Source organism: Nicotiana attenuata, unplaced genomic scaffold (assembly GCF_001879085.1).
Source record: "Nicotiana attenuata strain UT unplaced genomic scaffold, NIATTr2, whole genome shotgun sequence".
NCBI classification, from domain to species: Eukaryota; Viridiplantae; Streptophyta; class Magnoliopsida; order Solanales; family Solanaceae; genus Nicotiana; species Nicotiana attenuata.
Genome location: NW_017670977.1, coordinates 43679 through 55472, shown reverse-complemented (window position 1 = coordinate 55472; position 11794 = coordinate 43679).

Genomic DNA, 11794 nt, shown 5'->3' with positions numbered 1-11794 from the left:
AGACTGTCTCTAAATAGAGGGTGGGGGGGGGGGGGGGTTGTTGAATTTAATTTTGGAAATAAAACCTGGGCCGTTGATCTCATTTGATTAACGGCTCAGATTAGATTAAAGCTGCACCGGGTCATTAAATCGGGTATGGGTCGGGTGATTTGAGGAATGGGTCGGGGGTTGTGGGGTTGAAATTGGGGGTTCAATTTGTGGTTAAAATTGGAATGTAAAGGGGTTATAATTGAAATGAACGAGGCTAAATGTTAAACAGCCATTTCTTCCCTTTTTATTTTAATAAAAATAGTTAAAATAGTTTTAAAAACCAATTAAAAGCACTAAATTGAGTAATAACATATAAATGTTAATTAAAAAACACTGGGAGCGATTTTGTAATTATAAAATACTATTAATCGGAAAATAGGCTATAATTGCAATTATATCAATTTAGCTTTAAAAATACCAAATAAATTATATAAAATATGCAAAAATCACCTTAATTATATCTGGGTGTAAATATGAGAATAAGATAAATTATTCACCAAAAATGATAGTCTGGAAATAATTATTGAATTTTGTACTATTAAAATAGACAACAAAGTGATTTTAAAAAATCTTTAAAATAAGGAAAAAATACCAAAACTGTTGGGTATGTTTATATATGCATGTACATACTATTTTGAGAATATTTTGAGTATATATAAAAATACATAGGAAAAAATTGGTTATCAACAGGGCTTATGTTTGGTATATGATGAGTATTAACGTGAAACATATGCTGAAAAGAGTGTCCTCCACTCTTTACCTCTAATGAAGCAATCAACTTGCCCTTCACACCCATATTTTCATCTCCTCAAATAGAAATAAGTGGTGAAAAGAAAGTTGTGAGAAAATGTTCAGAACTTGTAGTCTCTTTTTATAGATTTTAGTTAACTGTGGAATTTAGAATCCTGGACCCCCTCTGAATTTCAATTGCGTGACCAGGTTGAATTGATTACTAACTATTTATTTTTGACCTTGTATTTATAGTATGATTTCCCGGCGAAAGGGTCCATACATCCCCTAACTCTGCCCCTAGTTAAGGTGTCTAGGGGCAGAGCTAGCCACCTTATTGATAGCGAGATGANTTGAGTATATATAAAAATACATAGGGAAAAATTGGGTATCAACACCTGGCCTCGTCACTATTCTACTAAGGTTAGGCTTGATACCTTCCAACCATCTTGGTACTTGTAGTTCATGATATTAAATATTTGTAACCTCCAAGTTAACATGATTAACTTACTTCATGCACTTTCAAAGATGATCTCATTTCTGAGCTTAAATCAATTGACTTACGACATCAATTGACTTACGACGTACCCTCACGTACGAAAACATGGGGTGTAACATCATTTCCCCCTTTGGAACATTTGTCCTCGAATGTTGACTGATGTGTTTATCAGTCTCATAACTTATAGCTTTTACGAATAACTTAATATTGTCCTTGCCCTCTAGGCAACTGTTCTATGAATAAATCCAAAGGCCATGGTAATCCCCCCTTTAGGCCTCTCTCTCACACCACGACTTGTTGTCAAAATTCTTCCAATCTCATAACTATTGCTACCTTATGTCATGCGACGTGTACGACTCTGTCCTTATGTGTGCGTCTATGTGACTCTTCTCTCCTTTTTTCTCCAGGTTTTAGCCAATCTCTAGGTCTCATTTTGTGAACATATATAGAACTATGACAAGTTGTTCCTATAGGCATCTATAGGTTTACTAATGTTCTTCACTCAGTACTCGCCGAACTTATGACTATTGCTATGTCTTGTTTCATAGCCTCGGTTAGTAATGCTTATGGCTTTACTATATCTAGGTAGCTTATACTATACCATAGCACTTACTTTGATTTATTATTACTAAGGTCTGCTACCCAGCTCCAAGTTACTCTGTTCGCTGCTTATCCTATATGTTTAAATCTAAGTCCCTTAATGCTTTCTCATTACTGTTCATCTTAAGAATGACAACCTAATCTCATCTCATACTTTGGAACTTTTATCCATCTATTGGCTATTCTCCTTAATGTTGATCTATAATCTACCACTGATAACTTGAAACCTCTTATGAAATATATTGTCACTAGGGCTAACGTCTCATCGGGGAACATCTGGAGTTATTTGCCTGATCCACTTAGGGACAATACTATACTTAAATAACCATATTTCATAGCATCTCAACGTGATTCACCTTATAGGGGTATTTTAGTCCTGTACAATTCATGAAATCCCTTTTCTTTGAATCATTACACAATCAAAGGCCTCAACGTCATCCTTTTATCTATCGCAATTACACCCTTATTCTACCACTAGGGCAACATTCCATCTTTTCTAAATGCTCCTAGTCTTTAACTCCTATGAGTTCATTCAGGCTATAATGATCTTTCTATAACTTATGGAAACCATCAGTTCTCTTGTTTTGATGGGTTTAATCCTGAGGACTTACCTAGTCTCATCACCTTCTCACTCACTTTTTCGTATCCTTACTCCTGTCTACCTAAAACCTTGTCGCTCTACCATACTTTAGCATGCGACCTTCACATATCTATTTATACTACTCACAATCTTCCTTTAACTTTCTAGCAACATAGATTTTCTTATGTTATTCTGGAACCTCAAGCGAGACATCACATCATCTCTTACTCTTCTTTACTCACTTACTAGACCTCTCTATACCTGGAAACCATAGGCTGGAAGATATGCCATTGACGACACCACTATCATTTCTTGATATGGAATTACGACGCTTCCAGGCCTCTATCTGATATCTGGACTATTCATAACCTTCTGTACTTGAGTATCTCGTACTTTATTTGTCTTCACCTTACTTACCTTTAAATCTCGCACCGTACCTCCCATCTCTTTCATAACCTCCCTTCCACATAGGTGGAATTCACATCTACACCTTGAAGCTCTACTATAATACTTGCACCTCTGGTGCATACACATTCCGGTGGGAGCTTCATACTGACTTCTGATGAGGCTGGTACTCTTTTAACTGGCTTTATCGTAGAGCCGTTATAAAATATGGTTGCTGTACTATCTCTCTTGTACCTATAATACTAAGAGTGATTCTGCAATGTTCTGAATCTCGATTTCTGTAATTATTTGGATCTAATAATCCAACTCCTGATTTACTTAGCTGATGTGACTCTTTAGTTTCCTCTTCTCTCTCAGCCTTTAAGTAGGCAAGCTATTTTCTGATCTGTGGCTCAGAGTATTAGTTATTACTTTAGCCTTTCATGGACGCTATGGAACATCCATGATATAATCTTCTAAAAGTTCAAGCCTTTATCTATGACATGTACTCAATTCTTTCTTTTAACTTATACCGGAGTCTCCTATAATTAAAAGAATGCCAACATATATGATGCATGAATAATACTTTGAAATCTTAAGTGTCATAGCGTAACTAAATCTGGGTCATAGATAGAATAATTCATTTCGTGCATTCTGAGTTGTCTTTAAACGTAAGGAATTACTTTTCCTAGTCGTTCTGCCACTTGTTGCATGAATACTTGGCTTATCTTAGTGCCCACATATATTGGAATTTCGTGCAACTCATATGATCTCGAATGTTACTTTTGATTTTACTTCCCTTTCATTATTCACAATAGGTTCCACTTTCTTATAGAGTGCATACGATGTTGTAGTGAGACTATTGTTACAAGATCATTTCTTCTTTAGGTCACTATGCTTATGTTGAAGCCTTCTTCCTTATTTCCTCACCTAGTCTTTTGTTGTAGCACTTAGGGGAGACCCTCTGACTTGTATAAAGCTGTGAGCTTATTACATTGTATACCCGAAGGAATTTTTGATGTTCTTACTCACCTATAATTACCCTTAGTTACTTACCTACGCACCCTTGTGCTTGTAGTGTTACTTCAGAACTGAAATTTTGACTATCTCCCCAATGGAACTATCTTTTATTTTTGTAATACTTATACAGTGCCATTAACTACCCCAACTCTTATCTGAATATTTATCAAGGATTATGATCTCGTATCTGCGAGAATGAATTACCTATGATGGGGTTCACTATGTTTATCTTGCACGATCAACAGATTTATCTATGACCTCTCGTTTAGCCATAATTAGCTCTTCCTGAATCAACTACTACTTGTTTGTTGGTCCATCTCACATCTATATCACATGTACTCTCTCTCTTAAGTTATGTCTTTTGTCTTAACTTACCACTCGCACTACCTCGTTATGTATCCATTCACACTTAATTATCAATAACATCCTGGTCAGGAACCCTTACTGCCTCTCCCCGGCGTCGTGCTGGCATAATGTTTTGGGGTTGTAACATATCTGTAGGATTTGAATAAGTGCAGTCTCATCCCTTTCACTTTTTTGTGGTATTCTTCCTTTACCATTCCAGAGTTACCTAAACCACTTAACTCCGACTTAATACCATATCACACAATATTCCCCCCTTTAGGGGCGTACTAGCATTTAATGCTCTGAAGTTTTACATGCAGTTGTTTTACCTCTTCATCAATGACATCTTTCCATATATTTTTTATGACCCTTACTCGCCTTGAAATAACCCTTCTTGTACTAGGGATAACTCAATTTCTTACGCTCGAGGGTGACGCCTAGTGTAACTAGCACACTTAGTCTCTTAAGCTTAACTCTGCTCACAGTGCTTGCTTTAGGGAAGCGTCTTCCTGAATGACCTTTAACGGTAAGTCTTCTGTCGTCCATTCTATTATTGCCGGAACATGATCTCTGAAATTTCCACATTGTCGACTATTATCAAATCCTCCGGTCCCTAATTCATGTTCGGTTTATCTTGTTTACTAGCCCATACTAATATCTATTACTCTTGAGGTCTAAGTTAGCCTTCTAGTAATCATGTGTATGTCACCAACTCATTTCTTAGAAGAAGAATATGACCTTATGGAATATACTCTTTTATATCCTCAAAGCCTGTTTCCTCTTGTCTTTTCCTTCTCTTGACCATAGACTCTTTCATCCTGTCATATTTTGATTTACCATTACCACCCATTTATCACATCTTACTCATAATTCTTCAATTACTCTCTTCTTATTCTCCTGCTAATATTTTTGTATATTACCTTATTCTAAAAACATCAACAAAATATTCTTTCACTTTTATCTCCCCTTGCTCCATCTCACTGGCTCTTCGGGTCGCCTAATATTCTCTTTTTACTAAGGGCAGGAGTCATACTAAGGTATATATTTATCCCTTCTAGGATTCCACTACATGTCTTCTCATATTTTTGAGCGTTCTAGCATTCATATCTGGCTATACTATTCTAGAGTGCATCATCTGGTATGCACGATCTAATAGGGCCTCAAACAGGGCCACCTCGTCAAGAATTCTCTCTCTACTAATGCCCTTACCTGCTGTTGTATTAGCCCTCTGGCTAGCTGTAATTTTTCCAATTGAAAGCATCTCTATATCATTAGCAAACATAAGTCTTGGCTCAAACTCTTACGACTCAGCTCTATAGCACGATTTGGAGACTTCCTAGGATAGAACTGCTCTGATACCAAGTTCGTCGCGCCCCAAACCTGAAGAGGTGTGGCCGGCACCCACTGCCATACTCGGCCCGAGCGTACCACTCTGTAATATATATATATATATATATATATATATATATATATATATATATATATATATATATATATATATATATATATATATATCNAGAAAAGAAATAAATAGGTTTCCTTGCATATAAGAGGTGCCACATCACATTTTCATTTTCCAACTTTATATACATACATACATACATACATACAGATATATATATATATATATATATATATATATATATATCTTTGAAGGCCGACCAGGCTGCCATGAACATCTACTGATATACAAACTATACAGGACTCAACTACAAGCCTCTTGAGATAGTTGAATTGTATCATGGTCGGGACAGGGCCTCGACCTACCCATCAAACCTGTATATATAAAATAGACTCCAAGGTCTAGACCGGGTAACTTTGAGGAAGTGGAGCTTACCACCCGAGCTGATGTTTCACTATGTCTACTGGGAAGGTCTATCCAGCTGTCTATCAGAACCTGCAGGCATGAAATGCAGCGTCCCCAGCAAAAGGGACGTCATACGAAATAATGTACCGAGTATGTAAGGCAACAGAATAACTGAAAGCTAAAACTGAACTGATAATATAATAACATAAAGTAACTAGGAGTCAAAGATGATCTGAAGATATGCTTACCTATTAATATTGACTCAACTCTCTCAATATAGTAATTAAAATAGTTGTTTGGCCCTATAAGGCTCGGTACATATAACTGCTCTACCTTAGTAGGCTCGGTCATATGCGCTCGTCCATACTATGCTCTGTATCTCGGCAATTCTGGGCTCACTCATAGGTGCTCGGCCACAGTAGGCTCGGTATATATCTTACCATCTGCTCTCTTGACTGGAAGAAGAAAATAATTAACTGAATATAAAATCTCTATAAGGAAAAATAATGTAACTTATGAGACTAGGATAATCTATATAAGTTCAAGAATACGAACTTCCTTTTATGTCTCGTTATCAAACACATGTAGTTATAGGATCATTCCAAAATGAAGGAAAGGTTTAGCCTTGACACACCTTAACTCCATTGAGTCCTTAATACCTTCCAAGCAATTCTTCAAACAACTCAACTCAATCTACCATAGCATAAGGAGATTCAAAATCAATGATGAGTAAAGGCTAAGTCCAAAACTTAAAGTAGTAGCTCATTTATGTAAATTTGGGCAGTATCTCCACTGTAACTAGGGCCTCCTCCAATACCATATACCAACAATAACAGCCAAAGCAATTCAATAAGAACAACATCAACAATAGGGTACAAAATATTTCATTAACAATCACGACGAGCGACAAGCTCGGATTGAATCCCTTCAGCACCCTTCAACCCCAATACCATTCATTCTTGAACTTAGTAATATGTTCAGTATAATAATCAATATCTTTTAAAGGATTTTCACCCTTGTGCTCAATTTTAAAGTTACCCAAAATAGCCCAACACAAGATAATATCATTGTCGACAACTTCCAAGTGCTTTATAGCCATTTTCTTTTCTAGTTACCAATTTCCTCAACAAGATTGACATGTAAACCAACATAATCAAACCAAGAATTTCATAGACAACTTATTTTCCATAATTTTCAGCCACTTAAAGTTCATAACAGCAACTTTCAAATCAATCCATCAAGAATAACAACATCTCAAGCTAATCCAACTATTATCTTGTAGTTTATCATCCTAACAACTTAACCAACATATAGGCAAGCTTAAGAAGAATTAGTATGCGGTTATAATCACCATAGACAGTAGAAACAACTTGAAAATTTCAGCCAAACACAGCCCACAATTATCCTCAATGACACCACAACATTGTAGGTGTTATGTTCTCTTCTTGAATCAACTTTTGGTGTTCAAGTTGGTGTGTAAACACTTGTAGTTCGCCTTGGAAATATAATATATATGAAGGAGGTAATGATTATTATCTTAATCAACAAGAACAACAAGAAACCTAGGGTTACTACTGCCATGCCCCAAACTCGAAGAGCGTGACCGACGCTCAACCGAGTGAACCCGGCCGAACAAGCCTGTTAGATTTTCTTCTACCCAAATTCATCCATGAATAAAGAGAAAACATGATTTCATTAGTTAGATAATGAAGAGACCATGTATACAACACCGACTCATTACCATTAATTACTTTATTTTAAAATCTCAAAATACACCCATTTTCATAGTCTGAAGTGGAACAAGTGATTCAAACACAATATAATTTGTTTAAATTTCCCAGCACCAATGTACAACCCACACTATGTCTATGGAGCCTCTAATAAATACAAAAGAGTACTATGATAGTGCCAGCAACAAGGCCCCGACTATACCTCAAACACAATACACAAGAAACAAAAGATACATGAGCCCAAAATGAAGTGGGGTTCACCAAGTCAGTTGGGAAGAGGGTGTACTACTATCACTGATCAATGCCTCCTGCTATGGAACCACCTGCATCCATTGAAGATCAGCGCCCCCGGCAAAAGGGATATTAGTACATATGGAATAGTAATACTATGTATAAGTAGACACCCTTTCATTAGAATGAGTAATAAGACAAGGAGGAACAATCATAAAATGTAACGACCCGACCGGTCGTTTTTAGAATTCACGCCTCGATCCCCTATTAAACTGCTTCCCCTAAGTTTATTCTGCTATTTTGGTTTGCCAGGACATTCGGTGTTGGGTGTTTTGGGACACTTAGTCCCTAAATGAGAGCTTAAGAGTCGAAAAATGGTCTGTAATCAGAACAGTGTGAAGACGACCTCGGAATGGAAATCCGATAGTTCCGTTAGCTCCGTTAGGTGATTTCGGGGTTGGGAGCGTGTTTGGAATGTATTTTGGAGGCTCGTAGCTCATTTAGGCTTGAAATGCCGAAGTTTGAATTTTTGAAGTTTCCGGTCCGATAATGAGTTTTTGATCCGAGGGTCGGATTGGAATTCCGGAAGTTACAGTAGCTCCGTCATGTCATTTGGGATGTGTGTGCAAAATTTCAGGTCATTCGTGCGAGGTTTGGTTAGGTTTTTGATCGAAAGTGCGTTTGTTGGAATTTGAAGTTCTTAGGCTTGAATCTTTGATTTAATCGGACTTCCGGTGTTGTTTTAGGTGTTTTAAGGATTGGTACAAGTTTGAATGAGGTATTAGGTGTTATTGGTGCTTTTGGTTGAGGCCCCGGGGGCCTCGGGATGATTTCGGGTGGTTAACGGCAAAATTTGAGAAGTGTTGCAGCAGCTGAAGTTTTTCCCTTCTGGTACTTTCGCTTCTGCGGCTTGGGAACCGCAGAAGCGTAGCCGCAGAAGTGGCCTTAGCATCGCAGGAGCGAATTTGGGCTCCCTCAGCTTTTTCCGCAGGTGCGCCGCAGGTGCGATTACGCACCTGCGAGGCTTCTATCGCAGATGCGGCCCTGGTCTTTTGTGAGAAACCGCAGAAGCGGTGAGCATTTCGCAGAAGCGGCAACCACAGGTGCGGTTTAAGACCGCAGAAGTGGAACCCTGGATTTTTAATGAAAACCGCAGAAGCGGCTCGTGGTCCGCAGAAGCGGGACCGCAGAAGCGGTCCCTTGTCCGCAGAAGCGGAAATGACTGTTCAGAAATATCAATTTCGAGGGTTAAATTTCATAAGTTTGAAAATCGATTGAGCGCTCGGGAGAAGGCGATTTTGAGTGGATTTTGAAGAGAAAATCACTGGGTAATGTTTCCTTGATCCCTTTTCATTATATTTCATCATTATATAGCTAAATACATCATTGGAATTCGAATTTAGGATCAAAAGTTGGTTAATTTGGGGTAAAACTTCATACACCAAACTATTGGGTTTTGAGGGGGCATTTGACCTCCGATTTGGGAGATATTTATATGTTTAGACTTTTGAGAGTACGAGGGTTCTGAAAATGTGAAAATTATTCGATTCCGAGACGTTGGCTGGAGGGGCATTTTGGTCATTTTACCTATTTTCGCGCCCTAGCTTTAATCTTTATAGTGGAATCAGTTGTTTGCAATATTATTTACGTTATGTAATTGAATTGAATAGATTTGGGCCATTTGGAGTCGGATACTCGTGGCAAAGGCGTGGTTTCTATTGATATTTAGCCGGTTCGAGGTAAGTGACTTGTCTAACCTTGTGTGGGGGACTTCCCCTTAGGATTTGAGTCTTCTTTGTTGATTGTATTCCTTGTACGCGAGGTGACGAGTGCGTGCTAGGATTTATTTGTGGAAAATTGCCCCCCCTTAGACTCTTAGATCCTTGTAGTCACCTAATATAAAGTTGTTCTTGATACGATTGAGTTCCCTGTTATTAGCTTCACCTTTACATGTCTTACTTGGAATTTATTTGCCCCTTTTTTGGCTTATTCTTGTTGCCTAATTGACTTTTACTTGTTTCACTGTAGACATTACCCCTCTATAGTCACGTTATCATTCCTAACTGCTTGTCTTTTTTTGGAAAGCATTATTTCTATCTCTCGTGTAATTAATTGGTCTTAATTGGAAAGAAGTTAGATATCCTATATTCAGTTGATATTTCCTTAATTGTAATTATTTGATTCATGTTAACTTCCTTGTTGTTGAACTTAGTATTATGGAATCGTTGTTTCATATCATTTCTCCCTTGTTGGGTTGTTCTTATTGCGCTTAGTATTTCTCTGTTACGGTTATTCCTTGTGAGTTAGTTGTACCGTCTTTTGGTGAACGGAAATACCTGAGTTGATTCTCTTGCCTTGTTCCTGTATATATTATCGTTTTTTGTGTTGTACTTGAGATTCTGATGCACGAGGTTTCGGCCGAGCGGTTGTTGATACTGTGATGCACGAGGTTTCTGCCGTGCGATTGTGAATATTGTGATGCACGAGGTCTTTGCCGTGCTGTTGTTGTTATTGATGGTTTGCACATGCGGCGTAATAAGGCGGGATATGTTATATGCTTATTTGTGGGTTGCGCATGTGGCAGAATAAGGAGGGAACATTGTGATGCACGTGTGGCGAAATAAGGCGGTACCTATTATCTTATTATTTGCACACGTGGCGAAATAAGGTGGGCTATGTCAGGGGATGATTGTAGAGAATTGTGACGGCCTGTGGAGGCATTCCTATTTGTTTAATAATGTGATTGTGGGTTGCTTACCGGTATGAGCTTTATCGCTTGGAGGTTGTGAGGAAACATCGTACGTGCGGTCCGTTCTCCTTTTCATGTTTACTAGCTGGTAGAATTTTGTTAGAAATATTTGCACAAGCATACACGTAGCTGAACACCCCTATTAGTGGTGAATTCCTTCTGATTTTGCTAATGGTGGAGGTACGCCCTCGTTTATCCATTATATTTGTGAGAGTAGCCCTAGTTAGCCAGTTAGTTGTCGGTATGACCATGAGATTGATGGGGCACAGGATGCCAATTGTTAGATTGTAGATGCTGGGTCTTCGCGAGTTGTGGTTTGTCCGAGACTTGGTGAAATTGTGGAAGGAGTTGGATAAGACCTTTGTGAACATCATTGTAGGATATGAGTTATTGACTTGTTTTCCCATTGCTGTGTTGTGACCTTAGGATTTGGATTGTGATTCTGCCGTCATTTCCTATCCTCATTATTATATTCTCGTTGTTACTTGTTGTATTTTTCCCTTATTGTGAATTGTAGCATTCTTGGTCATTCATGCAGTCTTTACATATTTATATGTCATTTCCATTATTCCTATGATTATACTGTTTATTGACCGGTAGGTGCCTTGACTGTTCCTCGTCACTACGTTTATTGACCGGTAGGTGCCTTGACTGTTCCTCGTCACTACTCCACCGAGGTTAGTCTTGATACTTACTGGGCACCGCCGTGGTGTGCTCATGCTACTCTTCTGCACATTTTTGTTGTGCAGATACAGGTACTCCCACTCAATTCTGTCAGCCTTGGAAGGAGGCGTATCGGTAGAGACTTCGAGGTATATCTGCTACGTCCGCAGACCGAGGAGTCCCTTTCCAGTTTTCTGTAATAAGTATAGCTCTTTCAGCATTTCTCCTTTGTATAGATATTCTTGAGTCAGAGCCTCTTATGTATCCCTTAGCTTGTGATTTGTGAGTTTCCGGGTTTTGGGAATTGTTTTAGACTTGTGATATTGAGTTGTCTTGCCATGCGGCATTCAGTACAGTTTCCTTTAGATATTTGATTTGATTTTCTCTATTTTTCCGCAATTATTATATTTCCGCAAATGTTAGGCTT